General features: G+C 31.0%; 1 protein-coding gene across 1 annotated transcript in view; it reads right to left on the bottom strand.

Annotated features, from left to right (window-relative positions):
* LOC148274866 (glutamate receptor ionotropic, kainate 2-like) overlaps window positions 1-19,581 on the bottom strand; it is a 155,052-nt gene extending 135,471 nt beyond the window's left edge. The window contains exon 1 of the mRNA XM_088236506.1: window positions 19,444-19,581. The gene's annotated coding sequence lies outside the window, so the exon portion shown is untranslated. The remainder of the gene's footprint in view (window positions 1-19,443) is intronic.
* Window positions 19,582-19,861: the final 280 nt, after the last annotated feature.

Here is a 19,861-nt window from a genome sequence, read left to right as displayed (position 1 = left end):
AAAAATATTCCGTTATGATTTGTTTTATCTTGTTTCTCTCTCTTTCTTTTATTTTTCCGTCTTTTTCATACTATATTTTATAATATAAATAGCAACGTGTGTTATTATAATTAGTTCAATTCCTGACGATGAGGTTGTAACCTCGAAACCGGTCGAAGTGTAACTTAAAATTAAAGTGGTTTATACAAATTTATAAACATATAAGTGTTAAATGTCATACCGTAAAGAGAAAATATTTTTGATAACAATAAAAGAAAAAACATATGTTTAAATAACGCCTATAAATGAATGAAAAATTCAAGAAAGATACTTTTCTTATTTGTTTTTTCTTACAGTTCTTTCATGCATATAAGTACAAAAGTAAAGTTGTGACTTCTGTGCTGCTTAAAAAGTAAATTTAAGAATATTTTTGAACCAAAAAAACATTTCCGTCCTGATTTTTTACATTAATTTACCTGCGTTCAGGGGGAATGAATTTTTTTTTTTTACTTTAACTAAAGTTAAATGTGTATGCAAACCTAAAAAGACAAACATTTAATACTGTCAAATTGCCGATATAAATATTTTTTTCTTAAAACATGATGTAAAAATTTAATATTTTTAGCAAAATTATCATACACAGTAATTTTCCTAAAATTGCGTTTGAACCTTTGACTAATAAACTAATAGAGTCGTCCAAACGGAAAAAAAAAACATTCTACAATATGACGTTAGCTACAGATTACAGCAATACAACGGGCCGTAGGTACTCTGGTAGAGAATTGCAAGCGCTTACCCAAACCGTCCATTACACGTTGTTGTTAAACTAGAAACCAAACTAAAACCAATCCAAAAATTTGGAACGCTTTTGTTCTATACAATAGAGCTTAACGGCTTAGCGGAGGTTTTAACTAAAATATTTCATTATTTTTTAATCGAATATTCAAGACATCATTGAATCTAGAATTTTTTTTATTTTTCCAAATTAACGTGGAACGTTCAGTCGTGTGACTGGAAAAATGTTTGAATTTTTTTTTTTTAATTTTTATGTTCATTTTTTTTACTTTAATTAAAAAAAAATTTACACTCAAATACTGGGTTTTTATATAAGTATCAATATGTACGTTTATTTTAAATTTCAAGAGGCGTAATCTGCTATTGAAAAATTGATTTTAATTATTATAACTGTTGTAATATTACAAGTATATTTTGTATCAGAAAAACCTTAGATTTTTTTTTTTGTTAAGTGTAATATATTTATGTTTTAAAAAGCGAAATTTTTAAATAATGGCCTTTTAAAATAGTAAATCATATAAATGTTGGCCTCATGGTGTAATGGTTAGCGCATTTGCCTACCATGCATGGTCTCGGGTTCGATTTCCAACATGGTTAATAAAAAATATTAATTTAAAATGGTGTTTTCACACAAGAATATTTCATAGTCCCTGGACTGGTACCTGAAGCGTAAGACTGATCATATTACCTCCATGTAACCAAATTGATCGAGACATGCTACAATAAGTGTACCAATGTAGTACCTTATGCACCAGTAGGTGGAGAAAGGGAATGATGATGATGATGATTAAATCGTAAAATTTCTTTAATATTACAGCCTTAATAATATTTATTTAAAATTAATAATTATTTTAAGAACCCGTAAAGGCTATATAAATATGTCATATGTCATATATCTTGCCTAGTAAGTATATTAGTAACCATGTACCATGCTGACTTAAAATTCGTCCGCAATATAATTTTTTAAGTAGTCAAATACATATTCTATAAAACACGTTTTTACCAAGTGCAATTTTAACCACTATTACAAATAAATGAAGGTTTTCGTTTTGTTATAATGTATAGAAGGTCGTTTGGATTAAGATGATTAATGACATTCTTAAATGGATCCTCCTTATAAAGTTTTTTGATGAATTAATAAAGTTTATAACAATAAAATTAGTTAAATTGCTTAGCTTGTTTCTGTTAAGTTTATCCCAAACGCAAAATGAAAAAACTAAGATATGAACATTTTGTACAGGACATTAAATCGGTTTTTAATTATATTTAAACAGGCCGATGACAAATTAAAAATCCCTGTAAATGCCAAGGCATTCATATATTCCCTATATCCCATGTTTTCTTCGCAAAAACGTTTTCTCTCTTTTGAAATAAGAATTGATTATGATGTGGTCTGGGAATTCAATATTATTTACAAATATGAAGACACATTGAAAGCCCCGCCCATTTACTTGGATCCGTTTAAAAGGTCCTGGGGCCTCTTTTCAGATTCGCGCATTACAAAAACGTAAATATTAAATATTAAAAAAAAAAACCTTTTTTTTACAAAAGATTTTAGAATTTACATTGACTACTTTCAATGCCGTTTTCTAATATAGACACACTTTAAATATCGATAAATAAAAAAGGTTTTTAAAAAAAAATTAAATGTTTATTTTTTGTTTATGGCCGTAGCGTATTAGCGAGAATTGCATAACAAAGTTAATAAGTAATAAAATATAAGATGCACATCAAGTTTATAAATCTTACATTTTTTATGTACACATAGGCATAATATGTATGTTGTATTTGTTAGTATAAATAAATAAAATTTAAAAATAAATCAATTTATGAATATAAAAAGTTTAAATGTGTATTTAAAAGAACCGTAAAAGAAAAAAAAAGTATGACAAAAACACTATAAAAGTTACACTTTTACTTCACAATTTGCCACCCAACATATATATTTTAATGTTTGGCTCGCTGCGTACCTAACCTAAAGTAAGTCACAAACCTTTAAGAAAGTATAAATACGAATTTGGAATAAATAAAGATTATTATATGTTTTGCTTAAAGAGACTTTGTATACTTTGTTAAATCATTCAATCAATTACAAGGATGACATAAAGTTGGTGCTACTATTAACAAATTCATATATTTTAGAAAGCACCAACTTTCAACGTGTCACAATTTCATAGCAATCTGATTTTTAGTTCACAAGTTACAGTAGTTAATGTGACGCTACTTTTGCTATTTTCAAAAAATGTAAAAGTCAGAATTTCCTGCTTTTCAACGAGAAAAAATATCCTTCAAGCAAAACCATGGTTTTATAAGTGTTATTTGAACTTTGGTCTATCGATGCGAAGGGTAAAAAAGGGGTTTGCTGATTTTAAATGCGACCGTACATACACCGATAATGCTGAATACTCTGGTTTCCCAAATTTGGCAGTTGTTCCAGAAAACATAAAAAAGTTATAAGTTAATTGTTTTCGCCGATCGTAAATTAAAGTTGCTTGAGATAGCTGACACCTTAAAGATATCAGAAAGCAGTGTATTTATTATTTTGCATCATCATTATTATTATTTTTATTATTATTCCATGTCCGCTCCTTAGTTCGAGCATATGGTGTCCACAAAAATCCTCCAAGCATTCGGCTGCCAGCTCTTGTGCAACCTTCCAAGTCAGGTTCGCGTCCCGTGGTTCTGACACGAACTGCCGACAAACAGTCAGCAGTGAACGTTTAAGATGTTGAGAACCTGATGCCGTGTAAAATAGGCAAGCGTGGTTAAGGCTCTCAGGAGGCATCCGCAGCACATGACCAAGCCAACCGTATCGCCTCCGCTTGATGACAGTTGTCACCGGAGTTTGCTGCGTCCGTTTTTTTATTACTTCATTCCTAACAAAGTCAAACCACCGCACACCTAAGATTCTTCTGAGACACCTATCCTCAAAAGTCAGAATTCTGCTGCTTTGGGCCCCTTGTGAGGTGCCACGATTTGCATCAACATTATTCCATAAGAAAGCTCTGTTCGAAGTTGATTTAACGTTTGCACAGATGATTGAAAACGCGTCGGCAATTCAGAATGCTGTTCGGAGTTTTTTCAGTGCAATAAAAGTATTTTTTTACAGTTTGTGACTATGAATGAAACGTGTATCCATCATTTTAATCTACAGCTGGTAAGGTTTTGAATTCCGTATTTTGGGATGCGGATGGTATTTTATTAATTGATTACTTTGAGAAACGAAGAATTGTCAACAGTGAATATTGTATGGGCGGATGAAAATAATTGCGTAATAATGAGTCGAAACGAAGAAAAAAAAATGTCCTTGTGCCAAAACAATTCACCGTGTCACATGTCAATGGTAACGATAGCCAAATTGGTCTTCGAATTGCGTCTGTACCCACCGTATTCTCTAGATTGGCCCCCCAGCGACTATTGGTTGTTTGCAGACAGCAAAAATATGCTCGAGGAAAAGAGAATCGGCTCCAATGATAAAACTGAAGCCCGTTTGATGCTAAAGATAGTTTGAACATAGTTATGCAGAAAGCAGCCAGCTATAGAAAAGTGAAACTGAGATAATAGCACCTTTGTGAGGAGAGTGAATTATCAAATTTACATAACAGTTGGAATGTTTTTGACTTTGACAAATGATTAACAATGAATACATTAGCTTTTTTGGTCTTACAAACAAGAATCTTATCATATATTTGAACAGTGTAAATGAATTTCAAAGCACCGTTAGATTTTTCTAGTCCTGGGAGTGTTTTCTGCAAATTGAGAAATTCCGTTTTTGTGATCGCCACTATTTTCAAAAGGTGATTTTTACAGTTTCTTGTATGAAAGCAGTTTGGCTGTTTTTAGCAGAACATATAATTAATCTTACTGCACCCGATAACACCAATATCCCATTTTTTCGAAATTGTGGACTGGCTGCTTTTTGTATAACTTCGCTCAACTGTTCTACAAAAATGGCATCGAAATGTTAAAGAAGAATTATAATGAATGTACTCTTAAAAAATATTATGTATGTTGATGATAAAGTTGAATTTTGCCTAAAACTTGTTTAATTAGTCGTCCTATGAACTGTTGAATAATGTGTTATGAATAATGTGTTATGTATTGTATTTCAAATTTTTTTATTAGAATAAATATAAACATACAAAATTAGTATAAAATTACAAAACAATAGCACAACCACGCTAACGACGTACACAAATTCTTCCAATGCCGATTTTCTTATACTATTTTACGTAATATATTAGAAACATATAATATTATGTAACGTCGATACTAAAAATTTAAATAAGGGCACTATTATTCTAACCATACTTTTTTTCGCATTTAACAAAAAGAAACACATTCACTGTTACATCTTTAAACTTCGAAATACGATTTGAAAAGTTTTGTTGGCATTGTAAAAAACGAAAATCTATTCGATAACTAGTAATGTATCCTAAAATATTGATAATTGGTACTAAATGGGTTTAATTACTTATCTTGCATTAAAGAAATTATATTTTCAGCCGATTTGCATTTTGTTTCTTGCATTAAATTATGCCAAGAAAATTGAACAAAGAAAAATTTATTTTGAATTAAAAACCCTCGGGTTTGCATCTGGGGGTTATACAAAAGATTATCTAGCTTAACCCTTTCAACAAACCAACCCCTCTTGTAATGTCACGTACATTTATAACGAGAGTACGGAAATTAAAGGGTTGTTACTGGTTTCGCACTAAGGGAAATTGGCGTTCGGAGAAAATTCTTTCATCGTGCTATTTGTTTTGTTCAAATTACTCATAAAAATAAATGTTCGTCGTATAATTATTTACAAAGAAAAAACGGAACCTTTATTTCAAATAAAATATCTAACAACTTTCTGAAAAACATTTTTACATTTTTTAAATTTTATTTTGAAAACCTATTATAGTAATATAAACAGAGAGAAAAAAAAAGTTGAGCAGAAAATAAGGAAGTCTGGGTATTTATATGATTTTTGACCTACCATTGTCGGCTTTAAGTGCAACTATGGGTACACACTGTAACATTCACCATTTTGACTATATTCGAACATCCATGTGCCTTAAATCTGTTGCCTTTTAAAAAGTGAAATGCCTGAAACTTTTATTGATGTGAGTTTATCTGGCTTAATTTTTTAGCTTCTAGGCAACGCGTTAATTATTATTTTTAATTTTGAAATCAGTTAGTTTGATCAACAATATTTTGAATATTTATTCATTATTTACCCTCAGGAGACTTTTACGCGATAGTTTCACTACTTAAATTCAAGCGTTTACTGGTTTATGAAGTCAATATGTATTATCTAATAAACTGATTTTTTTTTAAGTATCGAACATTAATCAAGTACATAATAACACATCTAGTACATAATCAAATGTTTTGAAAAATTATTAAAGTTTGAGGCAATGAAATAAAGTTTCAAGGCATTATTTAAGTGAATCGAGTTGTGGTCCTGGGGCTAGTGTTGCGGACTCGCGGATCAGGGCTAACCTCGCTCTACCCTAACTTGATTTCCATTTTCTGATTCCAAGTTATTTACAATTCGTTGAAAATTACCACCAAAATTGAAATATTTGGGTAAATTATAAGAACGCTAATACTCATCTTTATATAAAAGAAAACAAAAACAAGTATGTGTATTCAAAAAACCAAAAAACCAAAGTGATTTTCACAGCATTCCATTTTTTTATTTGTATTTAGTGTTAATAAAGTGAGAGTCTTGACAAAAAAACATCTCGAAATAACATTATATTAACAATATTATTAACAAAAGATTAAATGTTTTGACCACAAAGTTCACGTCAGAAATATTATTTTTTAAATATATATGTATTTTACAGTCAATTCATTTTTTTATTCCAATATGATCAACGATAAAATTTGTTTGTCGTAAATGTTTCATTTCTTACCCTTGAAATAAAAGAAAAAAAAACTTTTTACAAATTCAAATTAAGTCAAATTTTCTCGTTCGAAAACCTCATTTCTTAAAACAACTCAGGTGGCCTGAGAAAGAAAACGTGTTTTCATTTAAGTGAAATAAAGCAAACAGTTTTTAAGAATTCATTGCTTCAAAAATAAGCCCCAAAGTGGGCAATCCGATTGCTCCAACAGAGAAAAGAGATGGTAAAACCTTTTATGTTTTCCCTTAAACGCAGAAGGCTTACTAGGACAAAAACTTCTACGTGTGCCACGGGTACAATTTGTAGGCGAAGAAGTTTGCGAAGATAATTTTACATTTTACCAAGACAATGAAAGCCGCAATGTTGCGGTCCTATTGTGTTCTCTTGCATTGTTGTTCCGTGTCTTCATTTCACCCCTAAGTAAACAGTTTCCGATTTTTTTCATCCCACCCTTACAACTATTTCATCCGTATGTAATCTGACCTAGAATCCTCACATGGTGACAGGGAATGAAGGCTCCGTGGGTCCGATTGCGATAAGAAATGGAATTTCGTTTATTGCTTACTAAAGGGTTAATGTTCATGTTTTTTCGGTATAAAAACAAACAGAGAAACGAACAAATATTTTTGCTGCTTTTTCTTGAGTTATTATGAAAAAACACGGCCTGACTTTTCTTCAAACAAACGTATTCACGAATTTTTCACTGGATACACATATTTTATTTACGCCGGAGTAATATTTTTTTTACATATTTAAATATTTACTATTAGCAGGTCTATGTTTTTTTGAAAAAAAAAATTATAGGGGCAAGAACCATTCGAAAATTCTTACACCGCCCAGTTTGATCGCCGCTTCAGATTTACGGTGTAATGCTTTTTCAAAAAAAAAAAACATTCACCATTCTGCTCACGTTTGAACAATCGTATTCCTTCAACTCATCCATTTGTTTTTTTTTGTGAGTTTAAAATGCACTCAAATAAGGCTAATTAAATCATTAACTCGTGACTTTTTTTCAAACTGCGTTTTCATATCTATTTATCAAGAACAGTGATAGAAATTGGAAATCAAATGTGATAGAGTGGGGTTTGACTCCTAGATGTCAATACCAAAGTTTGCAACACTACCAAAGGACTAAAAAATAATTAATTTTTTGTTGCCCTTTTTAAACAAGCCTCAAAAAAAAGTCGCGAATAAAGTCAAATCCATAAGTTTGGAAAAAAAAAGTGACCGGTTTCATGTCATTTTCGAGACTGGTTTCTTCCATATAAAATAATATGCATTTATACAAAAACAGTAATGCTAATGAATTCAAACTTATAATAGTCATCATCATTACCGTTTTATTTTTCGCACCCATTGGTGCATAGGGCACTTTTTATCCGTTACATGAAAGCAAGGTTATCAGTCTCACGCTTAAGGTACTAGTCAAGAAACAATGAAATATTGCAAATCAAGCAACCACTAAAGTGAATGATAGACGAACGCGTCAGGCCACTACCCAACGAAGCACACTTATCTTTACTCGATTTTTTTTTTTTTTTTTTCTCTGTCAGTGTCTGTGTCCAAACGGATGAAGAATACAATTCCGGTGACTGGTTTGAGTGGCCACTGTATACACTGTGTAACATTCACCATTATGCCTGTTTGAACATCTACATTTTTTCAACTCTTTGATCAGTTGCCTTTTTTGAATGATTAGAGCTGATATCTTTATTTATATAGATAAAATTCATATTTTTCATACTTTTTATCCCAGTTAGTTAAATCAACAATATTTTCAGTATATGCAAATGCTTGTAAACAAGTTGGATTTCCTCCGTGGGGAAATTTGAACTATGTGCAGGCTTTACCTTTTACATTACATAGTACTACCTTATGAATCTCACCGACATCAATAAAAGTTTCAGATTTTCTTTTTTTAAAAGTCAACAGATGAAAGAATAAAGGAAATGTAGACGTTTATGCATAGGCAGAATGGTGAATTGTACTCGGAGTGTAATGTGTTCATTCCAACCAACCAACGACAGGTCATAGGCCCTGTTAATGCTTATACCCTTCACAAAAATGTTTTCCTTCTGGAATATTTTTTCTGAAAGACTTTTTTACAAAGTGTTACTAAGTAAATACAAAAGTCAATCAAGAATTAATATTTTAATGTTATTCAAAATATTTTCCACCAAGATAGTTCAAAAACAAACTTGAATGAAAAGCAACATAGTTTATTGAAATTTTATTATAAATTATGTAATCTATCATAATTTTATAAACGAGTATGTTATTATCCAGTAAGCAGAAATAACTAAAAAAGCTTTTGACGTAACACGATTTCTGAGTAACCGTAATAAGATATTTTATATGTTTTTTTTTAGTATTATCTAACATTGTAATAATTAATCATATTGTGATATGTTTGACTGTCGTTATAATATCCTGTATAATAAAATATAATTTGTTATTTGATAACAGGAGAAAATATTTTATTAAACGGTTATCGATTTTTAGTTTTCATAAAATGTACACTGCTGTTTGTTGTATAATAAGTCCAAGTAGTGCTGAGGACATTTTACAAATTACTTGTTTTTACCAATGAAAACACAAATAAAAAAATTACAAAATAATACTTAGAATGTATCCACTGTTTAAAACACTGTACATGTAAATGTCTCAACTTTACAAATGGTTATAAATGTATTATATTTATTACAAAATACAATAAATTTTTGGCTACTGAAGATAAAAAAAAATAACTGGCTGTTCTACAAAATAAGGCTTTTAAAATAATTTCAAGTTTAAATAGAAGATTATTTCAGATAGAAGAAAGTTTCATATGCTATCCGTTTTTCACAATATTTAAAATAATCTCACTTCGCCCGATTATCTGAAAGAGCTCTTTCAACCTCTGTCACAGCATGGGCTATCATTTCGTTCTAATAACGAGCGAACTTTTTCAATACCCATTCATTGTTCTATTTTTTAAAACTCCACAGTAGCAGCTTCTCAATTATATAATAATATCTCCACTAATGTCTCACCCGCATGGTAAAGTTTTCGGCTCTTTTACTTCACAAAAGTCAACAGCTGGAAAAATTGTTGATGTTAAAACAAAAACAAAATAGTACATGTTACACAGTGTGTAAAGTGGCTCCTTAAACCAGCCAATGATAGGTCTTCTATATTCCTTTGTGAAAAATGTTCTCGCTCTCTGTTGCAACAAATTTAGAAATAAATCAATTTCACCATACTCGTTTCCTAGCCAGTGTAGTCTAGGTAGTGGTGAATTGAAATAATAGTAATTCCGATTGTGGATTTTTGTGCAACAAACACAATATTTAGCACTATGTCACTTGCACTACCCCACCCAATTATACATTAACCGATTGGCGCAATGCAAAATAAACATTGAAAAGTTACAATATATTTATTTTATATTGATTTGTTTCGAAAACGTATGTTAGCTGTTGAAGTTTATTTCTAATAAATTTCATTTGCAACGTTAACTTTAAATTTATACCAAATATCTCATTGACATTTGAAAATTACTTTGAAAAATACATTAGAAATTTTTAAATGACATTTGAAGTTTATGTAGTGCAACTGGCCTTAGCTGACCCAAATAATTTGACCGAACTATTCGTAATTTAAGCCGACATGCACGATTTCCCTAACAAATGTCGACCAAAGATTGATCGGAAAACTACCCTTAAAATGAATTGAATTGAATATGGTGAACAAATTGGGTACCCATTATTTTGGACGAGGTATTTATTGTGGCTGTGAGACATGAACATAAAACATTATTTCCCAAGTAATAAATTAATGATTCTGAATTTGTTGTGGATATTAAACTACCAGATATTTTTTTTATCTCATTCTCAAAAAATATTTTTATAAAATTCAGCGATTCAACATTTTTTATTGATCAAAATAAATAAAGTATTCATAATACAATTACCCATCGTGGCTGCTTCAAATCAAACTTACCTTTTTCCCAATTAGATATTTTTCATGCGTAATTTTACGGTCTTTTAAAACGCTTAATCAAACAAACATTAATATGAGCTCCCAAAGGATTTATGAACTGCAAATCATAATTTTTGGCTATAAATAACTGTCAAATTGACATATTAGTGTTGCTGTAAATAAAAAAGGACAAAAATAACTTTTATTACATTAATTCGTACAAAACTGTAACTAATTTATGTACTGGTACTTTTAAGTACCTATTTGCAAAATTATTTATTTATTTATCAATACTTTGAAAATGTTCGTATTCTTTTTTTATACAAAAATAATGTTCCCTCACGGGGTGTCCCGTGCCGAGGAAAACATTTTACAAATTTACCATTAACTAGCTTTTATTTGCAGCTTAGCTTACGTGTTTGTCTTTTCGTGTGTAATGTTATATTTAATGTTATGTATATATTTATAAATATATATATATATATATATATGTATATATATATATATATAATATATATATATATATATATATGTTTTTAATGTTTTTATTTTATTAGGGAAATCAACAGTTCTACATACATATTTTTAGTAAACAAACAGATATAGTGTATAAACTCAGAACCAATAACAGATTTCCACATAGTATACAAAGTTAGTAAAGAATATATATATTACATATCAAATAAAAACATACAATTTATACATATAAAAATGTTATTTTCAAGTACTCAATAATCAAAGATTTTTTAAATATTAATTTTAAGAACATTAAGTTACTGTAAATTGGGCGGGATAAGGACAAAAAAGGACAAAAATGCTTGAAGAGAGGATAAGGAGGGGGGGGGAGATGTACATATTTATTATTATATTGTCTACTAAGTTACATAATACATTTTTAGTTTAAATTTTAAATCTGACAGAGTGATGTTTGTATAATCTATATTTTTAAATTTTGTATTGTACATTGAAAAAGTCCTACGAAAAAAAGCGTTTTTAACATATATATATATATATATATATATATGTATATATGTTTATATATATATATATATATATATGTATATATGTTTATATATATAAATATATATATATAAAGGTTTTAATAGAGTGTAACATTTTCTGCTATTATATTTGAGAAAAACTTTAACACACACGTTACACATTTTTTATTATTTTACAAGAACACTTCTACAGTTTCAGGAGAGCACTCCTCCCATCGACGGGTGACGTGCAACCTCCCTCACTCTCCTTACCCACCTAGACCCGTGTCTGTTTACACTCTCTTAGCCGAGTGATGTCTTCCCACCTAGTAAATCTTAGGCTTAATTATTGTAACTTCCACTTATGTGCTAAATTTTAAAAAATAAATTTAATTATACGATCTTTCACTCATTGATCATGTTTTTATATGTGTGTTTTAGATACTTATCCATGTATTTTATTCTCACACCTTAGATAAGTGGAATAAACCCCCCTGCTTTAAGTTTCACTGATTATTTTGTTTATTTTTGTTTTGATTCTTTGACATTGTGAACAATATTCTGTGTTTAATATATAAGTTTTATATCACCTGTCGATGGGAGGAGTACTGTAACTACTGTGTTCTCTCCCGAAACTGTAGTAGTGTTTTTGTAAAATAATAAAAATCGTGTAACACTAATAAAAATAAAATATTTTCATAACAATAATGAAGTGTTACGAAGTGAATGCCGATTCAATTCATAATATAATTTATTTTTATTATTTCTCTTCTTTTTTCTCTTGTTTTTTTTTTTACGAAAATACAAGAATATTTTTTTAGTTTCCGTACTTATCATATTACAAAACATTTTCTTAAAAATAATCTTTAAATAACCAATATGTAAGATTTTTTAAATACAGGTTTTAATCCAGTTTAACGCTGATTTCCAGTATTTAGAATTTACTAGAATTTTGGAACTGCAGTAGACAATTTAAATAGCCATCACAGTGGCCTCGCACCCCCATAAATACACATCTGTCGCCATTCCAATAAGAGGCATGTTTGCAAGAAGATCGCAGCCTCCGGCATAAAGCCCTTCCACTGGGGATGCATTGTGTTTCGGCAGAGATAGAAATCTCCAAGGAAGGCAAACAGAATAGATATCACTACCCCTAAGGAAAGAGCTCTGTTTTTATCCACAGATCCATCTAGTGAAAAGGAAGTCAAAGAATATCGATATGAAATCGTAATCTGAAAAGGCTTTAGATATTTATATCCGTTTTTCACAAAGCGATGAATCATGGTGACTGTGCTTTAAGTTTTATCACGCCCGACAGAAAAACTGCCTTCTGCTGTCTAACGGAAAATTCACTTTGAGGTATGAATTTAATGGAAGAAAATTGTTTTTCACAAACATGTTTTTATTTGTTATCAAATTTCGTTGGCATTATTTTTATGATCAAAATGTTTGCAGAAGTGATAAATATTATGGTCAACCCTCTTTATTTTTAAATTTTATTATTTTGAGCATGTAAATATTAACACAAAAAAAATAACGAGGCTATAGCTGGTTTAAGTGGCCAGTGGTGTGTAAAGTGGCCACTTAAACCAGCAATTGACAGGTCATAAACCCTGTAGATGCCTGGACTTCTATATTACCTTCTCTTAAAAGTTCTTCATCTCTGGTGTAATATGTCAATAATTTATTTTTTTGTGTTATAAATAAATGAATGCATGCATTATTTATCATTTTCGAAAGTAAAAAAACATTCCAACCGTTGTGAAAATTTGATTATACACACTTTACGAAGAAGTGCTATTATCTCAGTTTCACTTTTTTATGTATGCCTGATGTCTGCATAACTACGTTTAATTAATTGTCCGTTTCGTGGTGTTATGGAAGGCATCATCATCAAGCCGTAAAGTTGGCAGAGCAAAACACCACTTTGACCCGCAATGCGTATTCCGATGCTACGTCAGCTCGGACAAATTATTAAACGTCGTGCATTGGAAGAATACGCACATTTCATTTTGCCATTTCGTTTTGCACGTCCACCAGCTTCTTGCCAGTGTTCGCCATTGTAAATTCCTTCTGTTCAAAATTTGAATGATATAACTTGTGTGTATCTACTCAATAAATAACTTCAATTATAATCCACCTTTTTCATTTAACCTCAAATCAACTCACGGGCACCTATCCATTTAAATGATGGTGATTCCGCTCGGAAAACACACCCATTTGAAATTAATGGTAAGCACATTTGCCTACTGTGCAAGAGACCTTAGTTTCGATTTTCAACAACATGGTTAACATGAAATATTTATTTAAAAAATATACAAAACATAATTTTAAAGCCCCTGGACTGGCGCTTGATGCGTAAAATCATCTTAATTTCATTTAACAAAAATGATCAACATATGCTGCGATTAGTTTTTAATTGCAGTTTCTTATGCACATTTAGATACGAATAAGGAATAATGATGATGAATTTATAACTAGACATACTACAAAGTTCGAATAGAAAATTCTTCCTTAATCAAGATTTAATTTCATTTTGAGAAACCAATATCTCGTAAGAAAATTATGTCATAATATTTGATGGGAAAATAAGCCGAAGCACCGGCATAAAGGTACAGCCGACAGGTGGAAAAAAGCCTTTGAAAGTGGCCTTGATTAGAGAGGCCCTGCAATAAGGGCGGAATTTCAATTCACCCTCGCGTTTTATCAGGTTGGATTAAATTAAGAATCCAATAAGAGCACATACTTTTATAATTAAATTCAGTCATTTGAACACACGTATTCGGGCCTTATGATTTCATTAATTTAAAGTGAAATTATACAAACCAAACATGGATTTTTTATGATTTTGAATTTGTTAATAATATTTTTTTCTGGCTGTATAAAAAAAAAATTAAATACATTACGTCATTTCCACAAAAAGGTAACAGAGAAGATTGAAAACTTTAGTCATCTAGTTTATACACTCTCATATTATTTCGCTTTCATACATTTTTTCATAAATTGATTTAGATTATGTAGGACAGTTTTTTTCAATGTCAGCAATAACGCGCTGAAGGTCTTCAGGGAGGAGGTAAAAGGTCCAGAAAAAACTAAGGGGCATTGACTGGTCTAGGGGACCAATGGTTGTTAAGGTAGAAAGTGCATTCAAGAAACAAAGGCTCACCATTCATTCCGGTTTAACGTACTCGGCTCCTCCATGATTAATGAAACACAAAGTGAGCATTTCTATTCTATCAAAATTAGATCAGTGATTATGTATGGCTCCAAATGCTGAACTCTGTACAACTCTTAGTCCAGGCAATTTAAAACAGCAGAAATGCAAATACTCGGGTGGTTGGCATAAGTATCATTAAACATTTTCATAGACAGTTCACGCATTCGTCACTGACAGCAGTAATCTGGAAGAGATTATAGTAAATATGGCAATGTCTTTGGATTTTTTCAAAGGAAGACCAAAGAACTCCCGATGAAAGTGACACCCAGAGCCGAAGATCATACAGACTTAGAACGGAAAGAGCCGACCCCAACAGCCTACCCAGGCAATGATTTAGGACCGTGCCAAAAATTAAAAATCTGTTAAGTTCTGTTGAACCAGAAAAAAACAGGTCACAAGTTCAGTAAATAGATTTTTGTTTTTATTTTTATTCATTCATACAAATACATACATATTACGAAAAATGCACTAATAACGTATCCCAAACTCTATTAGGCCAAGGGCGCTGTGTTGAGTTGGGATACAACACAATGGAAAGTGGAATCACATACATAATTAAATAATATCAAAAAAAAAATATTATTACACAAACATACATATATTTAAAAGGACGTCTGGACAACACGCTCAATAGTTTATAAATCTGTGAAATATCTCGCAGCAGTCTCCTGCAATGGTATCTTCCCTTAGACAAATTCCAGACTTGTACAATCCTCTTGAAAACGGATTATGTTTTGGAAAACTTAATATGTTCATCCAGGACATTGAACACTCTTGAGACCACAAAAGACAAATTCCTCTGAGCAAAAGTCGTACGTGTCTTTGAAATTAAACAATTCAAATTACAGGAAAACCTCGTACGGGCATTCTGCTGGGATCTACTCTTGTAACCGCTTGACCAGAAATGTGTCAATGATTTTTTTTAATTGTCTTATTTCCAGAACCTTCATGAATTGGAAAAATGTCTCAGATGGAAAATTGGGGAACAATACAGTATGACTCTTAGAATGAATTTTCGAACCTTTATTACGGGGTTCATGATAGACGTAGTGCAACCTCCCCAGCCCACTATACCATAGGTTACCTACCACTGACCGGAAAATAGCGAAATACACAGTTCTGAGATTGCCAATGTTTAAGATATTCCTAAGTGAGCAGAATGCATGACAGTTTTTTTGTCATGTAATCTGGAAACCAGTGATTCTGAACCTCCCATCTTCGATTTTTGACAATAAATATTGCTAGATACTTAATGTGCTCAACTAGTTTTAAAATCTGGCATGAACAATTGAATTTTATTAACAGATTAAGATTCTATATTTCTTTCCAAAAAACATGATCTGCCTCTTTTGATTTTTTCAATATTGTTTTTCAAGATACCAAAAAAAAATTTAGCGCAAAAATATAATCTCCAAATTAAAACGTTATTATTATGCTTTGCAATTTGATTTCCCAATTAAATTTTCTCGTTTCTGGATCATTATAAAGTTTGAGATTGAAAACAAGATTGGCAAATATTTTTCTTTCGTTTTCTCTTGTTTTGGATTAACAATCTACATAATACTCGAACCTTGTTATTAAATTCAATTGTTTTCCTTGGCCGTAAAACCACCCTGAATTTTTACAGATCGCAAATTGAAACGTCTTTGGAATTTTAAGAAGGCTAAAGGAAAATGCGCATACATACTTTGTATCCTGACCGTTATAAAATCATGTATAATTAAATAAATATTTTAAAAAAATATATTTTCGGAGATTGCTAATCATCTCGTAAATTCAAATCACGATTTTAATAAGGATACACGAGTTAAAATTTAAAAATTCAAAAAATTGAAAATAAATTAATTAAGATGAAAGTGTTTCAGATTGAAAAAGCTTTGAAAGATAATATTCTACCAATAAATAAATAAAATCATATCGTTTCAATACAGCCAACTTTTAAATTTAGAAATGAACCAATCATGTAACTTTTGACCTCTTAGCTCTACCTTAGCCCTACCTATTTAGCATATATTCTTCAACACACCACTGAATATTTTTAACCAAAACCAAGTATTTTAGTGCGCGTTTGGACACCTGTGATTTATGTTATTTTCGTAAATACTACATATCAGCCTCTCTATAATAATGGGCAGAGGATTGAGAAAGTTGACAGCTTTAAATACGTGGGAGTACACATAACTGAGGATAGAAGCATGCATAAAGAGCTCGCAACCCGCCTAAAAATTGCTGGAGCAACTTTTAATATTCTTACATTACATTTTTTTTTGCACCACAACAGGCCAGAAGGCCTAATTACAGTGGTGAATTACATCACAGAGCACCCAGGCTTGAGAAAAATCACATTTTTAATTTTTGTGTTCTCACCGGGAATCGAACCCGGAACCTTCCGTGCGTGAGTCAAGCCTCTTGACCACTACACCATGGAGGCCGCCAATGATGCGTGTTGTCTGGAACTCTAGTCTATACTCGTTCAAAACAAAATGACGATTATTCAACTCTTGTATAATGCCAGTTCTCCTTAATGGGTGCAAATTTTGGCACCTTACCAAAACTCAAAACACTAAACTTCTGAGTTTTGAGAGTAAGTGCTTGAGAAGAATATTAGGTATAAGGTGGTACGTTTTAATAGCTAATATTGAAGTCCGAGAACGGACGCAGCAGCCTCCTATAACGAGCCTCTTTAGGATGCAGCGGTGGTCCTGGCTTGGAAACGTGCTGCGCATGCCTCAGGAGAACCTTAACCCAAGTTGCCTCTTCTTTAAACCTGCGGGCTCACGCCGTCCTGGAAGGTCGTCGTAGACTTTATTCGGCGGAATGAAGAGGCGCTGGATTGACGTGAGAAGCGGCAAAAATGCTCCTGAAGGCAACTGGTGATGTCCACATGGTTCACTTAGGAACGGATGCGGAAAAAGAAGAAGAAAAAGACGGTAAGAAAGTGTATTCGAGTATTTGCATGTGGATGTAGTGAGTGTATTGACGAAGATACGGGTACGTCTCGAAACCGGTAGATATAAAAAGTCGGTGTGTGATTTGCTTCTAATTTTTAATAATATTTGTTTTTATTTTTTTTATTCATTCATATAAATACTCGTACAAATACGAGTATATTACAAAAAACAATAATAACATATCCCAAACTCTATGTTAAGAGCCCTATGTGAGTTTTAACTCACATAGGGCTCTTATACTCACATAGCTCACATAGCTTATAACAGTTTCAAAACTATTGGTAAAATAAATATTTAATATGAAAGAATGGTCAATTAATTGATTCCGCTATATAAATATACACATTAAATATAATTGGATGAAAATAATCTTAGATGTCTGTATCATCCTTATGTATATGTGTTTGTAATGTATGTTGTGTATGTTGTGTATGTTGTGATGCTTTGAATGTGTGCAAATAGATTTTTGCTTTTTCATGTGTAAGTGTAAAGATGGTTATAGGATATTTTATGCAAAATTATAGATATTTTGTAATTTCAATGACACCGAAATTAATTGAAATATTTAAGACAATTTTAGTTATCCGAGACATGTTTACAAAGTAAGTGAACTAGGTTTTTGTATTTAAAAAAAAATGTATTTGAAAAAAATATGCAGGATATTATTGGTAAACTTTTGGACTATTTTTTCACACAATTGCCATCCCTTTTAATGTATGTGATGAGCCATGGCACACGCTCATTTATTTCCTCCTCTTTAGAACCTCTTTCTGCACCTGGTCGTCGGTTGAAAATTTAATTCCACCCTTGTGTGCCTTCAGGGAGGTGAAAAAATGATAATCTGCATGCTCTGAGACAGGAAAATACAGGGGATGGTTCAAAACGTTCCAACCAAATAAGTCCAGTCTTACACAGCCTTAGCCACCAAGGCACTCATGGACCCACGGGACAGGAATTATGTACAGAAATCGTTAATAAATTTATCAACAAAATCCGGAATATTTTTTCGAAATGCACTTTTTCATTTATTTCTGAACATGCCTCTAACGTATCGTCATTTTATCATCATCAATCATCTTTTTACTCAGAAAATAAAGAAATATGTACATATGTATAGGCAGAATAACTTAAAGATGTAAAAAAACTCTTTATGATAAATTCAGTACTTTTAAAATATTTTTAGAAAACAGAATTAGATAAACATTTAGGTATTGTTAAATCATAAAGCTCATGTAATAATTTGTGTTCTATGCTATTTTTCAATTTAAATGTATTTTTCTACGGTAAATGTATTTAACAACTCATATTTCGGTAGTCAGATGGCAGAAGGGACCATCTGTATTTTTGTCTATGTTTAAGTTTTCAAAAGTTTTGATTAATATTTCAGTAAATACACGCAGAAAAAAAAAATATCAGCGTCTTTTAAAATGGTAATTTATTATTGAAAAGCAACACTAAAATATTTTTGTTTATGGATTAAAGTCTTGAAATTGAGACGTATTTCAGCTCTCCTGAACATTTTTGAAAATAACAGATAGTCCCTTCTGCCATCTGACTACCGATTTTTAGAATTATTTATTTAATTACTTTTTTTTTGTTCTTTAAGTTTGTAACTTTAAATAATAATACAACGTGAAATTTTTAAATAAAAATTAACTCACTGCGTATATTTTTAAAACCTATTTAAATGCACGAACTCAATTTTGTAATCAATAAAATCGATGTAATTTCACAGCCATATGGAACTTTACTGAGACTTATAACTTAAATTTGAAGAAACTCTCGTATATAATGTTTGATTAAAATAATCTTATTAACTGCGAACTAAGATAACCTTAAGTAAATAAACATATTATGATGATTGCGATTCTAAAAACTTTTGTTTTATAAACATACTTTTGGGGAGTGACGAAAAAATTATCAAAATTTTCTAATTAAATAATTAAAAGGATTTAATCAATGATACAAAGGTAAAAAAACACGTTTGTATTGCAAATAAAATGGCATTTAAATTCGCGGTTAATTGCGTTCTATGCTAAATTTTTATTCGACATTCATCACTATCAGACGTGATACTAC

Source organism: Micrasema longulum, unplaced genomic scaffold (assembly GCF_059751315.1).
Source record: "Micrasema longulum isolate JH-2025_06_02 unplaced genomic scaffold, ASM5975131v1 h1tg001565l, whole genome shotgun sequence".
In the NCBI taxonomy this organism is placed as follows: domain Eukaryota; kingdom Metazoa; phylum Arthropoda; class Insecta; order Trichoptera; family Brachycentridae; genus Micrasema; species Micrasema longulum.
Note: the sequence above shows the minus strand (reverse complement) of the source record. Positions and strands in the feature narration are given on the sequence as shown.